This window comes from Sorex araneus, chromosome 3 (genome assembly GCF_027595985.1).
Source record: "Sorex araneus isolate mSorAra2 chromosome 3, mSorAra2.pri, whole genome shotgun sequence".
Classification (NCBI taxonomy): Eukaryota; Metazoa; Chordata; class Mammalia; order Eulipotyphla; family Soricidae; genus Sorex; species Sorex araneus.
Genome location: NC_073304.1, coordinates 27,754,133 through 27,766,554, shown reverse-complemented (window position 1 = coordinate 27,766,554; position 12,422 = coordinate 27,754,133).

Below are 12,422 nucleotides of genomic sequence, written 5' to 3'. Positions count from 1 at the left end.
TCTCAGTGGTGATGGATGGTGTTGCTGGTGGAGCTGTGGATGACTTCCTGTCTGGAAATTAACATCAGCTTCCTGTTGGGATGTCCGGAAGACCATAGGGTGAAAATAGTGATGAGTAAATGAGCTTGCCATCTATGGCTGCCCAACTCCAGTAAAGGCTTTTTAAATGTATTTTTGTTTGGGGGGGTAATCTGGCGATGCTTGAGGCTCAGTCCTGACTACTCAGGGACTCTGGAGATCATATGGGATGCGGGGATGAAACCCTGATCAGCCGTGTGCAAGAGCCTTACCTGCTATCTATTGCTCTGGCCCAAGGCTTAATTGTTAAATCAAATCTTAAATGTTTATTGTAGTTCAGGCCAGATGGTTATAAGAGTTTAATGTTTATACAGTTACAATAGTGTTACTGTTTATCATTTTGGTGGAGTAATCCCTGAGAATCACCAGGGTAGCCACACATATACACACACAAAGAGGCCACAGAGAATGTGATCCCTTCTTCCCCAGGGAGACTTGAAAGGCCCCTGAGGTAAGTTAGGAAATTTCCTCCATGATTTTCATGTCTTTTTCTGGGGGCTGGACCAATAGCACAGTGGGTAGGGCATTTGCCTTGCAGGCGGCCAACCCGGGTTTGATTCCTCTGCCCTCTCGAAGAGCCTGGCAAGTATCTCGCCTGCATGGCAAAGCCTGGCAAGCTCCCCGTGGCATATTCGATATGCCAAAAACAGTAACAAGTCTCACAATGGAGATGTTACTGGTGCCCGCTCGAGCAAATCAATGAGCAATGGGATGACAGTGATATAGTGGTTTCTAGGGGGTGCAGAAGTCGGATGATGCTATTCCAGGCTTTGAACTGGCAGGAGAACAAGTCACTCCTGGCAGTGCTCAGGGAACTCTGCAGTGCTGGGGATCAAACTAGGTCCTCCTGCATAAAAAGCATGTACTCAGCGGGGCTCTTTCTCCAGCCTCTACTCGTCATTCAATAAGGGAGAGACAGTTTAAGCAACTAGAAATAGATATGATTTACTATTTGGCCTTTCCTCTTTTAATTCCTTTTCGGAGCCTCACCCAGCAGTGCTCAGGGCATACTCCTGGTTCTGTGCTCAGAGAGCACTCATTCCTGGCAATGTTTGGGGGATTATATGTGGCCTGAGGGATTGAACTATGGTTGGCCAAGTGCAAGCCGAGAATCTTAACCTCTACTACCTCTCCAGTTCTATTCTTTTTTTCTATTTTGTGATAGCTTTTGTGGTGCTGGGAATTGAACTCAGGGCCTCACGCTCCGAAGTAGTATATTGAGTCACTGCACCACATTCTCAGATCTCTGCATTAAACCTCTGCCTGGTTAGCTGAGAACCACTGTTGGGGTCCCAGTGCTCCTGAACACCACTTGGGAGTCCCCTCCAAAGAGAAAGTTGTTTGAGGGCTGGGAAGATGACTCAAAGGGCTCAAGGGCTCAACCAACAAGAAATAGTTTGGTAAATCCTCAATTACTTTAGTAACACTACTGAGAGGTATAATAATTTTCACAAATCTTCTACCGAACAATTTTTTGATAATTCTATTTGTCATTTTGTTGCAACAAGCAATATAAAATAAATTACTTTGTGCCTGCTAAGGGGGTGTTGGGGACAATGGTGGAGGGAAGGTCACCCTGCTGGTGGGACTGGTGCTAAATGCCTGACACATTCAATGGCCGAAACTTGTGGTTAAAGTTGTTCATTATACCTGCAAGAATAAAATTAGAGGGAAAAAAATATGCAAACAACCTAGAATGTCTAATAGATGATTACATATACTAGAACATATAAAGAAGTTGTATATATACACAATGTTATACTTTGCAGCTGTGAGAAAAGATGAAATCATGCTGTGTGCTGCAACGTGGATGGAACTGGGGGAGGGGCATCTTGTTAAAGGAAATGTCAAAGGGAGGAGGACAGATCCCAGGCGATCTCACTCATCTGCGGTCTATACAAAAACAAAACATGGGCATACAGAATATCAAATCAAGACAAACCTTGGGTTTTGGATTACAAAACTGAGATTGCCAAGCAGCCGTGAGGGGGGAAGGGAAAAAGAAGTGGCCCAAAGGTGATGAAGAGTCAGTGGTGGAGAGTCTTAGGCACTTTGGCTGTAGTGAGGTACAGCAAACTCCTGGAGGTGCTCAGGGGAACATTTTAGAATCAAACCTGGGTCAGCCATGTGCAAGACAAATGCCATTCCCACTGTACTATCTCAATAACCCCTTCCTCTTTTTTTATCCTAAAATTTGTATTACTTTTATTTTATTTTATTTTTGCTTTTTGGGTCACCTGGCGATGCTTAGGGGTTATTCCTGGCTCTGCATTCAGGATTTACCTCTGGTGATGCTCAGGGGACCATATGGGATGCTAGGGGTCAAACCTGGGTCAGCCACATGCAAGGCAAACGCCCTACCCTCTATACTATTGCTCCAGCCCTCCTAAAATTATTTTAATCATATAGCAACTCAAGATCTGTTTTACACCAAAGGATTTTATTCATCTTTGTATACATTGTGTGCCTCCTGGTGGCCTGAAGAATTGGTGGTTGAGCCCGCCAAGAACCACTAAATTCAGAGACACAAGGGTGATTTAAACACGAACACCACATGGAGCAAGAAAACATTTACTACACCACACTGAAATTCCCAGGGCGAGTATGTACGGGGTGCAGACCATGCCCTTTGGCCATGCTCTCCCAGTTTCCCAGTCTAGAGAGACAGGAAGTGGTCCTCAACCTGTCCCTGGCTACATAAGGCAGTCTGCTAATGGGGGATGCATTATGGTCTGCAAGACTTGGGATCCCTCCACCCTCTTTCCTGTAGATAAATTCAGAAGACAAGCTACTGTTACAAGCAGCTATGCAGCCCTGGACATTAAAGGTCTGATTCACCAAGGCACTCAAGGCATTTAGTAGTTGTTGCATGTAGGACCTGCTGTATCTGTACAGCAGATACATTTGCCTTGCACGCCGCTGACCCGGGCTGAATCCCATATGGTCCCCTGAGGACCATCAGGAATGTCAGTGACAAAACTAATCCCTGAGCATCTCTGGGTGTGCCATCACCACACCTCCCCCGCAAAAAAAAACTTGCATGAATTGATTTTTGTTTCAGAGTCCTGCAGTGGTTAATATTTTCTGTGATGGGAGGTGGGTGGTCTGAACTGGAGGGTCCACCTGCGTACAGGCCTGGGGCTTCTGCTGCTGTACCCAGGCCAGAGGTGCCTGGAAGGCTCTGGAGGTTTTCTCCTGAAAACACTCCAGCCTTCTGGCTGGCAGGTTCCCAGGCTGGGGCTGGAACAGAGCCCCACTTCCTCCGTGGGATCTGAGCCACCGAGCTGTGTTCCTGAAGCCACACGTGCTGCCCCCAGGGTGCTGCCTGCAGCTGGGAAGGGAAGACGTGGGTCCACCCCCACCGGCTGCTTCCCTCCATCTCCCTGATTTCCCTCTGGCCACAGACTGAGCAGCAGGGGAGCTGGCCAACTCCGATGCAGGGAAGTGATGTGGATTGGGCCGGGCAGCGGGCAGCAGGGCGGGTGCACCTCTCATTGGCCACACAGCGCCCCTCACTCAAGCCCCTGGGATCTGCTGCCCAAAGGGGGAAGAAAGGAAGCTGACAGGAGGAGCACTCCGAGCAGGGCGCCGGTGGGAGTGCGCGTGTGTGGGAGGAAGAGCAAACATCAGTTCTGCCCTTGTTTACAGGGCTGCTCTGGAGACCTGCTCCACTCGCAAACCCGTATTTATAGCTTTTGACGGTGGTCAGGGTGAGTCCAAACATTTCTCCCCGGGACACATGGTGCATCCTGAGAGATGTTTGGGTTTCTGGGGTGCTGGGGGCGGGGGCGCGGCAGGTCAGCGCTCCAAGTTGCTGAATGCAAAAAGAAAGGGCTTAGGCTTCTCCCTCATTTAACTAAGGGAAGCCCTGGGGGAGGATATTTGTCCCTAGACAAATGTCTGTTGAGAAGTTACTGTGAATAGGCCCCAGAACTATGCTAAACCTCCCAGCCCTTTGGGTCCTTGTCACTCCAAACTGTGAGATGGAGCCTCGTTCTAAATTTTATTTTTAAATTTTTTATTGAGCCACCGTGAGATACAGTTACAAAGCCTTCATGTTTAATGTTCAGCCATACAATGATCCATCACCCATCCCTCCGTCAGTGCAAACTTTCCACCACCAATATCCCCATTACCCCAACCACACACACACACACACACACACACACACACACACACACACACACACACACTTCCACTTCCATCCCAGTCCTTACCCTGCCTCTACGCCAGACAATTGCTCAGATACTCTGTCTAGTTTTGGGCATTACATTTTGCTCCGGTATTTCCACCACCATTCATGCCTCCCAGGGGCAGACGCTAGTCCATTCCTCACTTTGTTTCGGAGGAACAGTCCTGATACCCACATACCAGAGCCATGCTTGTAGAAGCTCATGGTCGCCGGGATTCCGTCAGGAGGAGGTGGGGAGACTGCACCTGCTCCATCTGGGGTGATACCGGCCCGGCATGGGGCCGGAGAATTCTCCGGTGTTGTGGTGCCCGCTGGGACTCTTGACTGCTGTGTGCGGCCAGATGGCGCCGGGGTCGTTCTAAATTCACAGGTGAGAAATTGGAAGTTTCCAGATATGAGCCATATCCCCAGACTTTCCGCAAAGGTGTGGGGAAAGGCTGCCCTGCCCAAGGAGTTCTGTGTCTGTCACCTCCCTGGCAGGCTGTGGGACTGGGCCGCTGTGCTCAGCCTCCCAGTGTTCTCCCCTAATAAGCAAACTTCGGGGCCACAGTGAGAGTGCAGCAGGTAGGGCACTTGCCTTGCACACAGCCAAACCAGTTTTGATCCTTAGCATCCCATATGGTCCCCCAAGGACCACTATGACTAATTCCTGAGTACAGAGCCAGGAATATCCCTGAGCACTGATTTGGCCCCAAAAAGCAATCTGTGATAGTACAGTAGGTAGGGCGCTTGCCTTTCCCGTAGCCAACCCAGGTCCGATCCCTAGTATCCCATATGGTCCTACAAGCCTACCAGGAGTGATCCCTGAGCACAGAGCTTAGAGTAAGTCCTGAATGCAACTGGATATGGTTTTCCCAAAACCAAAGGGGGAAAAAAAACCTGAGGACATTGCTCACAGTCCCTCACCCACGCTGACTAATCATCTGAAGCTGTTCACTCAGCTGAGGATTGTGAAGAACCCCCCAAGGACACAGCCCAAAGTATGGCTGCAGGTAGGAGCATTTCTGGAGTTACAAAAATTATAAAAATGGGCTGGAGCAATAGTACATCAGGTAGGGTGTTTGCCTTGCATGTAGCCTATTCAGGTTTGATCCCCAGCATCTCATATGTCCCCAAAGCACCACCAGGAGTGATTCCTGTGTGCAGAGCCATGAATAACCCCTGAGCACCACCAGCTGTGACCCAAAAAGTAAAAAAACAAAAACAAAAAAGCTTTAAGGACCAGAGAGAACAGGGGTTGAGCTGCTTTCCTTGTACATGGCTGACCCAACTTTGATCCCCAGCACCACATATTGTCTCCCTAAGCACAGCCAGAAGTGATCCCTGAGTCCCTCAGGTGTGGCTCAATCCCCTGCCTAGAAATATGTTTTCATTTTAATGTTGTGATGTAATTTGTTGTTTTATCTTCATAAAATACACATTAAAAAATTACCACCACAGGGGCTGGAGCGATAGCACTGCAGGTAGGGCGTTTGCCTTGCACGCGACCGACCCGGGTTTGATTCCCATCATCCCATATGGTCCCCTGAGCACCGCCAGGAGTAATTCCTGAGTGCAGAGCCAGGAGTAACCCCTGTGCAGAGCTAGGTGTGACCCAAAAAGCAAAAAAAAAAAAAAAAAAAATTACTACCACAGGGCCAGAAAGGTACAGGGGGTTACAAGTGAAAGGTACAGGTGCATGTGATGAACCCCACTTTATTTTTATTTTTATTTTTTTTACAAGACATAGAAGGTTTATTGTAGATATCTGATTGCTTAATGTCTTTCTGAAAAGCATAAAATCCACTTTCACCCTCCATTTCACAAGACTTAAAACCACTTTTTTAAAAACCCTTCCTGGGAGCCCGGGACCATGGGGCGGTGAGGAAAGCTTTGACACATGTCATGACAAAGTATTGCTGAGCATGACCCCTTGAAAAGCTTCAGAGGTCCACCCCCAGAAAAATGAACCTATCTTATGGCTCCTTCTCTCCGTGAATCATGAACAGTGGTTCTGCCCTGGTTGACTGTGAGGGCCCTGCCCTGTCCAGCAGGTAGGACCCTTTATGGGACTGAGAAGGGGACGCAGCCGAATGAACAGACGCAGAGACAAAGGGAGGAGGAAAGAGAGAGAGGAAAGAGAGAGAGAGAAAGAGAGAGAGAGAGAGAGAGAGGGGGAGAGAGAGAGAGAGAGAGAGAGTTTATTCACTGGCAGCTACAGCATTTATACCTGCCTGCTGGGAGGCAGTGGTATGGTATACGTGCCTGGACCCCCGTACCGGTAGTGGTCAATCATAGATAAACAATGGCGGGGCAGTAAGGTCAGCAAGGTCAGCAATGGCAGGAAGTTTAAGTAGGCCTCTGTTTGAAAAAAGCCAGGCTCTGTCTTAAAATGGCTCCTTACATCTGGCTTCCTATATCTGGCTTCCTACATCTGGCTTCCTACATCTCCCCCTGTTTTGTTTTAAATTAACTGTGATCAGGGGAGGCATTGTCCGGTATCCCTTGTGACAAAGAAAAAACTCCATTTTTGCAGGGAGAGGAGGGAAGGGATGATCGGGTCTATGCAGGGGGCTCCTCACAGGCCCCATCGAACCCTGGTCTTGGAGTAACCTCTATGCTATACCGGAATACCTCACAGGGAGCCGGGCCCGGGTATCAGCCCTCCCTTGCAGTGCTTTGCCTGGCAACCTGATCCACTATAAGAAGTCCTCGGGAGCCCGGCATCCTTCAAGGTAGAGAACTGGAGGAAGATGAGGTATGAATCTGAACAGAGGTGTGAGCGTCCTGCAAACCAAGCTTGGCTTCTAATTGCTGAATTTGTTGTCTAATAAAAGCCAAGATTCGATTAAAAAGGCAAGGGCCAACAGTAACTAACAATAATACAGCTGACAGTGGACCCAGCAAGGGGAGTAAATAATCTTAAATTCTATTCTGAGTTTAGTCATGGAATCGCGGACCACTCCTGTGGTCTGCAAAAAAACAGCATTAAAACGGCATTCCTCTCCTAGGGCAGCACATAATCCTCCCCTGTTGCAACAATAATAAGTCCAGTCCTCTCCTATTCTGCAACACCACTTCAGATAGGAACGTCAGGGATTTCTTGAGATGATGATGGAGGTTTCGATCCTCTCCAGGTCCTCGCCAGTAGCTACTCGAAGGGATGAGAATCTGCTCCACTGGGTTGCAAGTGAATTGATACCAGTTCCGGCTCCTGCCAGTCCAGTTCCAAACAGCTGCCAGTCCAATTCCAAACAGCGTGGCTATGGTTAGAGTGGATATCACCTCCCTCTTCTGAATGGGAATGATGGGTTACCTGTGGGGATAAAGAGTCTCCTTCATAGTAGAGGATTCAGGGAAGCACAGTGACCATCACATAATATTCATTTAGTTCCATGTTGAAAACATTGATTTTCCATTATCTAAGAGCACTGTGACAGGAGTCTGGATACTAGAACAATTCTGCAGATATATTTAAAGAGTTTTTACAATATAGATTGATTACAGTTTCTTTTCATTTAACATGAAAAAACTACTCTGCAGTATCATTCAAAAGGCATTACATCAGTTCTATAGATTTTCAAAAAGTTTTAAAGATGATCACAACTAAAGATCTTATGACATATATTCACTGGGAGAAAGTTCGCTTTACATTAGAAATTAACCAGGGGACATCTTAGAATTCTGATTTCTAGGAAAACACTTTTTAAGGATTAAAACACTCATAAATTACCATGAAACAGTAAGGATTTTACACTTGTGTTCAAAGTTCTCTGAGGTTCAGGATAAGGTTGGTGCCGTAAATCCCAGACTAAGTCCTCAGGCCAATTCAGCCTGCACTTCCCCATGCGGGTTCTGTTTTGCTGAGTCTTCTTCAGATTTTCTTGTGACTTCCAGCTGAGATCTGCTCTGGGCTGAAGTTTGGAGGGTTGGAGTCTCAGGTGGTCTGGAGACTGAGCCAGGAGGATGAATTTTATTCCCGATGAGGCCATAGCAGGATCCAGAATGTATTAGTAGGTCTGTCATCTGTTAAAATATAAGCAGAGACTTTTCCTCCTACAAGGAGGTTTCCCACTATTTCCTTTATTGTGTGTTTGTCAGATTTTAATGCAAATATAAAAATCAATTGTTTCCCAAGCCCTTTCTCATTTACAAAGTTGCAAGAGCCAGATACCTGGAAGAGTTAACAAACTAAATTAGCAAGTCTTATCTGCTGAGCAAAAGTGTGATTAGAATTCACTGTTGGAGTTAGGGAGGGTCTGCATATCCAGTCTGACTGAGGCAGAGCTTGCTGAGCTGGGAATGAAGGGGGATGGGCAGATTCAGGGAAAAATCTTTAAAAACTCTCAAGGTGACAACTGAGATTAACCACTTATAACCCTGAACTAAGTAGCTTTATCAAAAAGCTCAGATCAAATAAAACACTGGTAGGATAAGTTTTGCAACCAATTTTATAACTCTAGAAATTCATCTTTTAACTAAACCATTACTCTTAGAACCTGATTTTACTACAATTATTTCAGCTCACATTTTAATGATTGAATGCAGATGTATGTGTACATTGACACAATAAAATAAGACCTTTAAACCATGAATTTTATGAAACATAAGTAAACCTTCTTTGGCTTAAGTTCAATAGTTCTTATACCTTAGTTAGTTTGAATCACAAGCTTTCTAACTTTATCAATTCCACAATACAAATATGCTTTAAAACACAGAAAGAGCCCTTTAGGTATTTTTTTTTTAACCAAACTTTGATAATAGCATAGAAAAAACATTTGGACTGTCAATGTTTATGGAAACACAAGAAAACTTTGTTTACTTTGAAGATTTCTGTACCTCTGTTGCTTAAAAAACAACTAAATTCCTCATTAAAATTGGCTGAGGTTTGTAAGATAAAGCCTTGCACTCTCTGAATTCTTTTTTTATTTTTATTTTTATTTATATTTATTTATTTATTTATTTTTGCTTTTTGGGTCACACCCAGCGATGCTCAGGGGTTACTCCTGGCTCTGCACTCAGGAATTACTCCTGGCGGTGCTTGGGGAACCATATGGGATGCCGGGGATCGAACCCGGGTCGGCCGCGTGCAAGGCGAACGCCCTACCCGCTGTGCTATCGCTCCGGCCCCAGCACTCTCTGAATTCTTATTTCACATTTAGTTTTCTGGCTCTAGTTCTGTAGCTTTTTCTAGATAGTACGGATACTGGAATTCAAAAGAATTTCAACTGTTAATAACTATTAATGTCCTTCCAATAAGAATTTTAGATTAAAACTTTCAATTTCGTTGTAGGTGCCACATTCTAATTAGAAATCTTTGTTTAAACCTGATCTAACAAGTTTCAAAGATACCTAGATCTTTTAAATTGCTGGGCTTCATATCACTCTGATCTCCCTTGATTTTGTTTTCCCAGGTCTAAGAATCACTGACTTCTAGCTAGCTCTAACACTCGAGTGTTCCACAGACAGACAGACAGACAGACAGACAGACAGACAGACAGACAGACAATAAGTTCACTAAAAACACCACACATACATGTGCACATGTCTGCAGTTGATCTCTCGATCTGACCCTTCAGAAACGGCAGGGAGAAAACTGACAGACTGAGAAAGGAAGGAGCAGTCCCCAGGGCAAAGTTAAGCCCTGTCAGCCGATTGGGAACATTGTTCCCCATTTCCCTGCCTGACCAGCCAGTTTCCTGCCTGTTAAAAATGGGTCAAGAAAGCGCTTTTGTTGATATAAGATGGCAAAACCTTTTCAAAATTGTTGAAAGGTGGTCAGGTGCTAGTATTTTTCTTTCTTGGTCAAGACTAGTTCTAAGGCAGGGAACTAGTATCTTCTTATCAGACTTGGGGATAGGCTACCTTAGTGATATACTTTTTTCATTCCTGATATTATTAAACACTTAACCACATGATCTTGCATTTTCCTGCCTTCTCTGCTGATAACAAATAGAACTAAGAGAAAGATAATGAGACAAATACACGCATTAAAGGCAAACGCACAAAGCACACTTCTGCACTCGCTCGGACCGGTCCTTCTTACACTCGGGTGTGCACCCCACTCACCACATTCACACTGAGATTCCTGAACCTGCTCTATGGACGTCCACATTATCTTTGGTCATATCCCCCTGACAATGGGGTTGCTCCAATGTACATTGGGCTCTTTATAATTAGTAGCTGGCAAACTAAAGGCAAAGCAGGGGTGATCATCAGGATGCAAGGGAATTGAGAAAAAGCAGTCTTTTAAATCAAGTACTGTCTTATACATTTCTGAAGGAATTGCTGCTGGGGACGGCAGTCCAGGTTGAAGCACCCCAAAAATGACTATGGTTTTATTTACTGCCCGTAGATCCTGTAGCAGTCGCCAACTGCCATTTTTTTCTTTTTTTTTTAAAAAAAATGGGTGTGTTCCAGGGGGAGGAGGTGGGTTCTATGGGGGTGGGGCGCCGGGCCCCGCTGGGCCCCGCTGGCCTCTGCTGCCGCTGCGAGTTTTTCCTGCACTAACAACATGGCGGGCTATAATTTTTTTAATGGGAAGGGCCACTGGTCCACCCACACAGGTTTATTGAACTAGCTGTGCTAGCCGCACGCCAGCATCCAGGACTAAAAATGGGGAGGTTGATTCAACTACTACTACAATCTGCCCTTGAAAATCAGCATCTACATTCCTGGGGAGTACTTGCACGCCCTGAGCGGAAATATTGCCCCGTCCAATAATTAGGCCAAAAGTTCCAGATGGCAAAGGGCCACAGGCGTTGACATACTCTCTCTGGGGACCCTGTTCTTTAGCTAATATTTGTGCGGGAGGTGGCACAAAGGTCCAATCCGGCTGAGTATGGGATGGCTTTGCAAAGGAATTGGACGTCCATGATTTTGAGGTGCCCCAGTCATGGGAGGGGGAGCAGATTGGGGGCCCTGGGGCTGGCCCCGAATCAAGTTTCCTGACCTGGCCTTCCAACGGCACTCTGATGCCCAGTGGAAGCCCTGTTTGCACACAGGGCAAGGAGTTTTAGGTCTGGGCCTCGGTTTTTTATTGGGACAGTTTTTTAAAAGATGTCCAGGCTGTTGACAGCCAAAGCACAGCTTGTTCTCGCTGTTCATTGATTGAATGGCAAGCTGTTTGAAATCAGCCCCTATAGCAAGCCGTATTCTTTGGGTGGTGGGATCGACATATAAAGCTAGAGTTTGGCGGGGTGAAGGGGAGACCAAGCTTTTCTTACTAGGTCCTTGAGAGACACTAGGTCCTCGAGAGAGGGTAGAAGGCTGCAGGGCACTCACTAGTTCCTTATCCAGCTGCCTTATTTGAGTCAAAAGTTGGACATATTCCTGCTTCTGTTGGAGAACTGCACGTAAGGCGGCAGTGTCCCGGGCAAGCTGGCGGACTGCCTCACTGGCGTCATATGGGGGATTAAAAAAGGCAGTGGCATGGGACAGATAAGGGGGTGGCTGTTTTCCTGACGGGGGCCAAGAGGCTGAGGGCTGATACCTCGCCACCTCATCTTCCAGGATAGCCCTGTCCTCCGGGGGCAGGGATTCAGGTTTTGGAGGGGAGGGATTAGGGATGCCAGAAATCACAGGATAAAGTCTCAGAGGTGCCTCCGCACGGGAGGGCTCAGGTAGGGGAGCAGGATGGTCAGAGTCTATAGTAGTAGAATTTGAGGAGTCAGCCCCGTGCATAGGGGTGGCCTCACCCCCCCAGACTGAGGGAGCCTTGGAAACAGAAGATAAGCAGGCCATAAAGCAAGAAGAGAAAAGAAAGGATCACTGGTAGGCTGTTTCTGCCAATTCGACAGAAATGAAAACACAGGACAAAGGGATTCAACCTTCCACCAGTGACTGTCTTCACTGGTAGGCTGTTTCTGCTAGGACAAAGAGATTCAAGCCTTCCACCAGTGGCTATCCTCACTGGCTGTTTCTGAACTAACTCGACGGAAATGAAAGTACAGAAAGAAATGGTCACTGGCAGGCTGTTTCTCTAACTCGGCTGAAATGAAAGCACAAAAGGCACAAGAAGGGTGGGGGGGATGGGTCCACTCATAACAAACCACTCAGATGCATGTCTGGCCGGTGAGGAACTTAGCCATAGTGGATCAGCCTGAGAGGTGACTTGAGGCCAGTGTCTAAACCAGCACCACCCTAGACCATATGTTCCTCGTGGAATCGCAGA